We start from the raw sequence: 11303 nt of genomic DNA, 5'->3' as shown, positions 1-11303 counted from the left end.
AGATCACTGTGGACAGTGAGAAGCGCATCGGTAAACATGACCTAATACATTGAGCAAGTTTCCCAAGGAGTCCAGGAGATGGATATACTCCTCTCCAGAGCTTCTCCTGTAGGATTCCAAATTTGCAAGCACCATTTTTTGTAATTCTTCCCAAACTCACTGCTCTTCCCTACCAGCACTACCTGTCTATTCAAAAATAATTACAAAAGGCTCTTTTGAACCCAAACACACCAGTATGGCATCCTGTAGAGAGCCTGCCAAGTAGTTATTCAGGCAGAAGGCTTATGAAGGATACAGAACTTAAGACCCTTAAAAGGGTCACTGAGTGTTTTAGATATATAGACGCCACCTGCTCTCTTGCTCTCAGCTGGGGGCTCTTGAAGCATGTTGATAAGGATTTTGGAACTAAAGGACAGACAGAGTTGTCAGCTTGCTTCCATCCTGCAGTTTATGGCTTAGGTTTGGATCTACAGCTGCCATAGCAACCAAAGCATTTTGAGAATTTCCAAAAAACTACAACAGGTCCTCTTAGTCCTTAAGCAAAAGTCAAAATTACATTTTTGGTTGATTTTATCTCAGTTTGGTTGATTTGACTCAATTACCCGACTCTTACTGAACAAGCAGAGCTAAAATTTCCACATAATGTACAAAAATAGCTATTTTCATCAGGTTTAAATATTCTGATGTCCAAATGTGAAACTTTTTTTGCAATGTTAAGGAAGAACAGATGCACGGAACTTTCCTCCATGGTGAGTTCTTCAAGTTCCATGAAGACTTTCCCAAGCAGAACCACATCAACTCGAATTTCACAGTCAAAAAAAGGGCAGGCTGAACTTCATTACCAATTACAATACCTTTGATGACTCCATAGTAGTCACAGATAAAATCAGGTTAGGGAAAACAAGTTCATGTCTTTTGAACTGGAAAGCGCATAACAATTACTTACTAAACAATTAAAAATTATTAATTATACCACTGGATGTAGGCCTTGCAGGGCCTAAAGAATATGTGCTGCTTGCACTTGTATATGCTCATTAATCACAGTCTGTTACTGTAATTTTAATGAATGTTTATCTTATTTTCTTTGTGTAATCCAATTACTTTTGTTTTTTTAACCATCGTCAGGGATCTCTTTGTCTCCGGCATCCTGCCAATCAGCCCCCTTTAGATGTGAACAATTCAATTCATTATCATTAAGTTTCTACTTTTAATCCCACTTCTGGGGGAACCATTGAAAGAAAATCCAGGAACAGAAGTCCTTGCACAGCAGGGGGAATGAAATGTGTTCTGAACACCTGAGCAATTATATGCAACAGTTTTCCAGAATGGTACTCTAATGTCTTTCTAAACTTGTACCACATTAACAATTAGATCATCTGTCATTTCTGCTTTAGTATTAAATTAATTGCAAATTGACTCTAGGATTGAGAAAAAAAATTAAACTGCTGGAGTGAATCTAAACATTTTGTGTTTGTTTATATTTTAATTGGCGCATTGCACCTGTCCAAATTATTTCTGTGATGCAGATGCCATTACTACAATCCTAGTTGATTATGACAGCCCCTCATACTAAAGACAGGAAAAATCATCCCACCAGATTAACCAGATTTAGTGAAAAAGCTATTTCTAACACCTGCAGACTTTTTCATGAGACATACATGTAACTATGTACTTAGACTAGAAGACGAGTAAACAAACAACAGCATGTTACTTTTAGCAAGAAATCTAGAACGGTGAGGATTTAATTATAAAGGCAAGTATTTAAAAGCATAAATAAAAATAAAATATGTATATATTTTAGTAAATCAGAGACTAGAGGGCAGCCACAATTCCCCAGGACTGTCAGTAAACACAAGGCAATTGAGAAACCAAAGAGTATGGCCAAGGAATCTTTGTTAACAGAAATAAAGGAAGAAAAGACAAGCAGCACCACCAGCGCTGTAGGCTCACAGGAATCAAAACAGCAGCACTAATGTGGTGCTAGACTCCAACTAGATCTGCTGCCCTGCCTTGCTGATATGGCCGCACTAATTCTGGTGCTGTCACTTGACAGCAGCTTAGGGATCTCAGCATTGAGCAGCATGGCTTAGGTGCCAGAGTGCTTGTTCATACGGCCAAGATGGGAGTAAGCGAGTGTCTATCACCCAGTGACACAGCAAAGGCCTGACAAACAGAACAAGGATGGCTACAGCTGGCTGAAAAGCCAGGCTGACTTTTTTCCCAGGCTGAAGGATGCTTTCTTTCAGAGCATTCTCTTTTCAAACTTTCAGCATGCTTTCTACTTCAAATAAAGTCAAATTAAATTAAAAGTTTCATGGGACAAAAATACTGGAAAACCAGAAGTTCTGTGCAACACTGGAAGACAAAATATTTAAGCCTGACAACTAGAGAGTGTTTAATTAGAGCTCTTATTTTAATCTTGGATTTAGGTTTAGACATTTTTCTGGCTGCCACTGCCTAGCCTTCTAACTGCAATCATGCTACTTGGTAAGCCTGAGGTTGCTGCAATGCTCCACCTGAAAAATGGAGAAATATGTTTTTTTAATTGTTCTGTCTTTTAGTCAACATCTTCTGATATAGCAAAGGGGGTAGGTTTGGAAATAACATGATCCCGTTGCCTGACAAAGACAGGGGGCACTTACCCATCTGGACTGGAAGGTTGTAGAAGCTTTGTCCATCTCAGTTTGCTTGACTTCTGCTGACCACTCAGAGACACAAGAACTGTTGCTGCAGTGATAAATTTAGATAGCAGCTAACCAAGCAGGCAGCAAGTGAAGCCGTCTTCTAAAACCTTATTGGAGCCACACACAACTCTGGTAACAAGATCTTCGCAGCTTGGTATTCGGTCTTGGGAACTGGATGGCAATCTACTGCAGAAGTTCTGGTGGATTCAGCTTCTTGACATTCATCATGTTCATAAACCTATGGAGTTCACAAGTTCCTTGGTTTTGTCATCCCTTGTATTTATTCCAGTTCTTTATTCAAGTCTGGTAATACATCCACTTGACTAGGCAGTTGTTGTTCCTACTTGCCATATGCTCTTCTTTGTCTTTCTAAATATACTTAACTTTCCTTGTCTCTCTCATGTCTCAGGGAGCCTCAAAGCAAACAATGGTACAACTTACTACTTTTTAAATTCAGTGAGAGGCAGCTTATGCCAATGGTTTTTCATGCTAGCTATAGGCTACTCGGTCTGTAGATGAGGGGATGCGAAAGAGGCAGATGCATCTCTCGGCATTCTCCAAAGTACTGTTGATGATTTATAATCTGACAACTTTTCTTTGCAGTAGCAAGCCATCAAATTATGTCTTTCTACCTGCTATGTGGTAAAAGAGACTCAGTACATTGTGGGAGAGATCGTACAGCTGAACCAAAAGGTGCAAGGGAGTAATGCAGGATTCCCTCTGCCTCTGTCAGTCTTGTTTCTGACTCCTCATCACTTGGTGCTTTGCTAGCTATATCTGAGTCGTCAAGGGTAAACTGTCTGCACCCATGGGTAGCAGATTAACAAAGGTACTTTTTACATGAACTCTGGAAAGCAGTAAAGACAGTCTGGAGTCCCTGCGGAAAGAATCAGAAGCAGCAATTGCAGCGTGGGACTGGGAGACAGGACACTGGAGTTTTACCACATTCAGCTAGAGAGAAGAGGAAGAACTTCCTAACCTAGTGGGCTGGTCTACAGGTGTGAAAGACCAGAACTTTAAAATAATTGTCTCAAAGCTTGCTTAAGCTTCTGCAAATCAATGGCAGGCTTTCGGGCCAATAAGAAGCTTGCTTGTATCTATTTAGCACCTTCTGCAGACCATTCTCCTGCTTGCCAGTCACTACCCAAGATGGCCATCAGCTGAGGAGGGTGTGTTGCTCCCCCAGCTGGAAAGGGTGTATGCCTCTGGCTTTCAGAGTGGCCAGACCCTGCCTAGCCCGGGGCCCACTGGACCCTGTATTGTTAACTCCAAAATTGCTGAAGCCAAGCACTGCCCAAACAGCAAGGGGGCAGGAAAAGCTTATGTGGCAACAGTGTAAAATGACAATTGGCTGGGCAAAGGCCACCGTCATGCTGATTGGTCAAGCTATGGACCGACCTGGGCTACCTGGACTATAACTGGTGTGGTGACCCACCACAATTTGGGAATTGGGACTGAGACACACCCGCCTGCATCAACCATGGATCAATGGGATGCCACTGAATGTCCATAGGACTGCTGAGACATCATCAGGCCTGTGGTGGTGACTATGCTCTTGTTACGCTCTGTAATATTGCTTCTCTTTTCTGCCTTTACTCTATCACTTGTCTCAGTGACTTTTGCTGGGGAATAACAATAAACCTGCAAACCTGCAGTGAGCGGCATCTGACCTCGTTTGCATCTTAATTTCACACTTGGAATCATTGCGAACCTCTCCCGGGCCCGATGTAGTCGGACTGGGACGTAAAACAGGCCAGGGTTTGCACTCATGCTTCTTGGTCCACCTGACCAACTTTCACCTTCTATGAAGAACAGCAGTGTCGGTGCTTACCAATTAGTTATCTGTACAAGTTTTTAACTCCACCACTGTGTTGTCACACACAGCCAAGGCCCCTTCCACCTCTCAAGTCATTGGCTCCACCCGCAAGTGACACTTGCCAATATGTGCTAGCCATAGGCACTTTCCATGGTAAATGTGCCCTGTTTGACTTTTCCAACTCTTCTCTGGGGAGTGAGGAAGGGCACTTCATTGTTTTCTCATAAAAAGAAGCAGAGAATCTGGTGAAGTTAGCAGTTTCTTATTGCCAACAAATACCTAATTTATTTAAGGACCTATTTTTCGAAACAGTGCATGGGCCATGACTATTTTTTAATCCAGGCCTGCCATTCCTTCCTGTTGCAGAGTACAAACTCTTTTGTGTTTCACTTAGTATAAAAATAATTCAGTGGGAGATTCCCCATCAGGATGAGTTGTGCATGACAGGCAATCAAAGGTCAGTGAGCAGACAGGAAAAAAAATGAATCGGTGCCCTTAACTGGACAAGAAATAAGCCTTTGTGAGATATACCTGTTTCAGCAAAAAAGCTAGGTAAGTGTTTTTGCAAACTATAACTTCTACTGATTATCGTAAAAGTTTTAGGAAAGGGGATCTTTTAGGATCCATACAAGCAGTTCCCCAAATACATCACACTCACTGATCCAAGGACTTCCGTACTAAAGCTAGATTCAGGCCAGATGAGAAAGAAATTATAAACAGGCTACCCAGGGAATTGTTCTGTGAGCATGACACTTCCATAAGGATAAACAAGCCAAGGCAGAACCGAGTTGATTGTTTTCTCCCCAGATGCAGTTGTGTGAATCTGGGAAAAAAAAAAAGTTGTCCCAACCGCAGTGCAACAAATGGTAAGTAACAGTGCAAAAAGACTGTTTTTATGACAGTTTGTCTGATGAAGAAACAAAAGGGGGGGGAAAAAAGGTACTGAGATGTGGTTTTTTGTACAGCTCCTCTCAGCTGGTCTACTTGGTGGCAGCCGCCTCCTCCTCTCAGATCTGTGGCTTTTAAAAGGTGACTTTGAAGTTTCTTTTTAACTTTTGAAGACAAGTTTATCTCTGCCTTTCTTTGTAAAAGTAAAAGCCCCTCCATTCTTAAACATATCTTGTCCATTTCCTCCAAGTATCTCTTTTAAGGATATATATATAGCTTAAAAAAAAAGAAATCACCTCTCCCCTACAAACCTGAAGCTTACTGCTACAGGATGTTTTACATTTCAAAAGTCTATGTGAGTTAAAATGCAATTAGACAACCTCATGGGAAAAGAGGTTCATCAAGAGCTATTAAAAGTAGCAGCTTGGCTTTCCTTTGGAAGTTGGAAGTAGAAATTACTGCACAGTTTGTCCTCTTTTACTATCTTCTTAAGTGCTGCTCCCAGATAATACCAGACGGGAGCTAGTGATGCTAATGGACAACTGAGCTGATTCAAATGAACTGCTGTAATACTAGAGTCTCCAAAAAAATCAGTTGCGGCAAATATTGACTTGATGTTGTCAGTAGTTTTAATGCATTTTTCCTATTAGTGAAAGATTCTGAAACAATGTCCTTCTTCTCTCAATTCTTAGAAATATATTCAGTATGGTCTTTCTGTTTCTGATATTGCAAGGTAAATTGGTTTAACTCCCACTGGAAATAACAAGAATTTTTATGAGTGACTCTCCTGGTTTCATTTCAGTGAGGGTCCCATGAAAAAAGGAGGGAAAAAAAAAAAAAAAAGAAAAATAATCTGGCATGTCTTTAAAATTAACAACTTTATGATCTCACTAAAAGACAGAGTTACAGTAGTCTGAGCATTCAAACTGCACATTTATATTCTTGGAGACTTTTGTTAATTCTCTTTAAGTTTATCCTCAAATATTTTAAGCCTGGGGAATTCAAAATGGGTTTTGTAATTTGTCAAAAAGTCTTGATTATTGTAATATTTTACTTCAAGCTGTGTTTTCAAAAATTGTCTTATTTCAATGTATTTGTGAGGGAAGGAATATAAAAAAGAAGTCAAGCTGTGGAAAAAAGAAGTTTGACATTCATGAACCTTTGCAAATGCTTGTATCTTTGTCCATGTGCTCTTTAGCTTTTCCAGACTCCTTAATATACAAGATTTTCTGTGGTGAGTTACAGAAACAGACGATCATGCAGTATTTGAAGACAGCAGCTAACCCAATACTGATGGCCAGATGTGGTGTAATCTTGGCTGGGATTAATGGGATTTCAGAACAGCTCTTGACCTCACTGAGATCAGGTCAGGGAAGGCCAGGTGAAAACAAAAGAGGAGCCCTGCATAAAGAGAGTTGAAACGGTCTATTTGTGAAGGTAATTGCATGAAACCAGGGTTAGGAAGTAGCTGAGCAAAGTAAGGCATCACTTAATACAGAACATGTGTGTACGAGGAGAGGTACAAGTAAGGGTACAAAAATACATTAAGTCTGGTTGAAAGTATCAACAAAGTGGTGGGTAAAGGAGAACTGCCTAAAGCAGTGTGTAAGAACCTTCACAAAGTCTTTGGGGAAGGTCCTTTTGATGAAGACTGTTGCAGCAAGCAGCACCACTGACAAGAAGAGGGGGAATAAACAGTTTCACGGTGGGAAAAGAGCGAAATCAAGATGCCTCAGTGTCCTGCCCAAAGATCAGCACTGCTCATTTGTATTCTAATGATCTGGAAAAGGAGAGAAGCATGATACCACAAAGTTATTTCAGGTTTATCCTCACAATGATCTCTGAACTTGAATATTTGGAACAAGTTAATCTGGTAAAGTGATCAGGAACAATGAACTAGAAAATGAAAATCAGCCTTAATGAGTACAATATAATATACATTACAGAAAAAGGTAAATACTCTTATGTTAATGCATTCTTAATTAATTGCATCAGGACAAGAAAAGATGCATTTTAGTTTGAGTAGATCAAGAAAATCTTAGCTCAGAGTTCAGTAATGGTTAAATTACTTGACAAAATGCGTGCATGTGAATGGAATGGGAAAATACGAAAAATTTACAGTCTTTTGATATACTCTGAAGAGAGAGCTTTCACCGATAGCTGTATGCTCAACCTTATTATGCATGAACGTAAAGATGTAGCAGAATTAGAAGGTTGGAGAACTTCATACTGTTTCTTCAGATGTAGTATGCTTGAAGAAAAAAAAAAAGGCCATTGTGAACTTCAAGGTCTTAATCTGCAAGACAGGAATAGTAGTAGTTAATCTGCAGGAAAAGTGGAAGGAAAAAGAAATGTGCTGGAAATGAAAACAGACACAAAATGAAAACTCTAGTAAAGGCGAAGCATTGACAGAAAACACTGAGTGACCAGGAAGGGACAGCATGAAATGCCTTTGGCTGACTTACAGGAAATAGGATCGTTTTTTAACATACGTTCTTTTATTGAAAACGTTCTTTTATTGAAACATTCTTTTATTGAAAAAATTTAGCTTTCATTAAAAAAAACAAACTAATATAAGTATGAAAGGAGTGATTACACTTGAATATTGTAAAGGATACAGAGCCATCTACAGCCAGATATCAGAGTGGGAAATGGCATATACTACAGAAAAGAAGAGAAACTTAGCCAAATTATCTTTAAAGAGATAAAATTTCATAAAATTTAAGTCTACTTAGAAGAACTTAGTACAGAGAAAAATCTGACTAAAACCAAGCAAGTGTCAGATTTGTGTTTTAAAGTAAAGATGTGAGTGTGGAAGGATACAACTGGACAATTCTGAGAAAATGGAGGGGTGTGATCATGAAAAACAAAGAAAAATGCTCTCAGATTCTAAACCGTTAATACATCTATAAACCTTTGAATCCTTTCTACAAATAGAACCACAACTTAGAAACTACTTTGGAGAGCAGACAGGGACAAATGTTTCACAATCTGTCATAGCTTGCTTAAGGGTAAAGAAGGAAATGGATGATATTAAGGACTTTCTCAAAGCAGGAAATACAAACTGACCTCTTTAAATGTAAAGAAGAAACAAAACAGGACAAATATCCTCAGAAAAATAACACACAGAGAAAATAATCCAAAGTACAAGCTGAGTCACTGAGACACAGTAGCAGAATGTAAAATAAGAAATCAAAAGACACAAAAGAAAGAAGACACCAAAGGAAAATAAAACTATGGGTCAACGAAATTTCCCAGGTTCTCTGACAAACACTGTACTGTGTCACAGCTTCACCCAGCTCACTATTTGGGTAAGCAGCAGCTAAACAATCACTTTTTCAAAGGGATGGGGTGAATTTTCACATATTATGGAAAATAGTAAGTGCAAAGAATATAAAATTAAAGATAGTTTCAAATTCAGGGTGAATAATAATGGAGGAGGGAAAACAAGGAAGGAAATGATTTCAGATTAGATGGGCATCAAATACTGAAACTTGAGGGTTAGGATGCATGGGGGGCTATACAAGAATGACAGTAATATGAAAAATACCAAAAAGATAGATGAATTTTAATCACATTTTATGCTGTAAAGGAACATAATCATCTTTATTCAATGCACTTAGTATTACAGTTGATAATTATAAACATGTTAGAAAAATATCATGAGGTTCATACTGTCGGAGGCAGAATTAAGTCCTCAAAACCAAAACAATAATAAAATATGGTTACCCAATGCACAGCTGTGTTACAATCTTTAAAGGGTTCAAAGACCCCACAGGATGGTTCCATAAGCAAGAGAAAGATAAAACTGTTCTGTTACAAAAAAAACCCACTGTGTTATTAAAAATGCCAAGCACAGCCTAATTGGTCATCAGGCTATACCAATAAGGAAAGGGGTAGCTGGTAAATTGACCAGCACTACCTGTTTTGTCTTAAAGCACATACTGCTAGATGTGGAATACACTGTGATTTCATTCGAGTCAGAAGTTATTTAGCAGGAAAACTAACAGTAGCTACTCTGATTCTCCCCAGGGAAGGCCACCTCCCTCCTTTTCTTGATTTCTTAGGATTCTTCATAAATTTTGGGAGGTAGACTAGAAACTTAACTCACGATTCATCTGAATACAAGAGCTGCACAAGACAAAACAGATTAAAATGTAACAATGTTTTTAGAAGAAATGGATCTGAGTACTGAGCCTAGGTAGGGTACTCATTTTTCTCTACAATCCATACATTGTCTGATGTGTTCCTGTGGCAGGACTTTGTATTGATTGAAATCTTGAGGTGGCTCTAGCTACACCATCTCTGAAAAGGAGTTCCAAGAAGAGACCAAAAGCTTCTATTAGTGCCACTATTAATAATAATAGCAATTATAATTGTAAGAAACATTATTTGAGTGAACTCAAAGCAAGCAGGGAAGACAGAATGGGAACTAAAATGATTTCTACAGTCAGCTGTCTGCCTACCCACTGCGTGTCTTTCTCCTAGGCAAGCAATTCAGAGGCTTTCTGAGTTGCAGAAAGCTCTGCCTCTGTCCCCTCTGGGCCCTGCTACTTTATTTTCATCCCCTCAGAAGCCTGCCTGTTTGATCCTTGCTCTTTCCTGTGGTCTCTCAATCTCTCTGCAGGAACTGCACACTCCCAGGTTTGTGTTATTTCCACCACACCCTGAGGTCTCCAAATCTTTCTGCCCCAACATGCTCATTTGCTCTCTAAGGGAAGAGGCAGACTCTCCCTCCCTCCTGGGATTGCAGTTGACCCAGTCGTTTAAAGGAGTGTAGCAGAAATAGGAAAAAACCCTCTGCAGAAAGACTGATCATCACAGAATGGTGGTAAAACCTTTCTGTGGTTAATTCACCATCCATAGTTGTGATCAGCGGTCTAACTGCTTAGTGGTCTGGCTGGCATTCAGAGCCAAAACACCAAAAATAAATGATATTTGTGGAGACTGAATGCGCTACTGCTGTGTTAGCCTTAAGGGTGAAAGGATCGTGCATATATTTTGTAAAATAGATAAGAGAAAGTGATGAAAATCAAACAGATAAGAAAATACAATGATGTGCTACCGGGTCAATGGTGGGAGGTAGACCAGAATAAAGTTTCTCACCTTTAGGAAAAAAAGAAAAAGAAAGCAAACAAGAAAAACAAAAGAGAACACAAAATCTTACACAAACAAATTGGCTCTGAAAAATTTACATTTCTGACTTGTGTAGGGAGTTTCTGTTCTAGTGAATGGAGCTTCTCCTTGCAGATTTAAGTTAACCAGAAAAACTAGGCAGGGCTGGCTTCTTTTGTTTCTGTTGCTTACTCCAGAGAGAGCAGTGAGGCAGGTTTTTCATTAAAACAAACAAATAAACAACCAAATAAAGAATGGATTAATGCAAATAATATAATAAAGCGTGCTTCTAAAGAATGGGTAGGGCTGGACATTTGTTGGAGGAGCAGAATAGCTATTATTAAAATACATTTACTGCCCAAACTTTTTCAAAAATTAATTTCAATAGACACTTACATGTACATTAACCACCATCTTAAAAGTTTGCCACACTCTTCTCAGAAACTTTCCCTAGAAAGATAAGGAGCGTGTTGTCACTTAAACCATACTGGGCAATCTGCTGTAGTCAGTCGTTTTGGGATTCCCTTCTCAATGGCATGTATCCCACAGGTCTTCTGACAAACGCTGAAAATTGCAGTGTGAAACCTTATCCAAAAGTACAGACTGAAAGAGGCTGAAAGTTGTATGAGGACATTGTTTTTTCACTTGTGTTTTGGGAAAGAAATAAATGCGGTCTAAAAAAAATTAACAATAGATTTTTAAAAAATTAAATAATTACTCTATACCATTACCATTGTTGCAAATTTGCTGATCAGACTTCATACGCTTCAGAAAAGGGAAACAGATAACTGAATAATATT

The sequence above is a fragment of the Chroicocephalus ridibundus genome, chromosome 2, assembly GCF_963924245.1.
Source record: "Chroicocephalus ridibundus chromosome 2, bChrRid1.1, whole genome shotgun sequence".
Taxonomy (NCBI): Eukaryota; Metazoa; Chordata; class Aves; order Charadriiformes; family Laridae; genus Chroicocephalus; species Chroicocephalus ridibundus.
The sequence above is the reverse complement of the archived record's forward strand: the minus strand, read 5'-3'. Positions refer to the sequence as shown.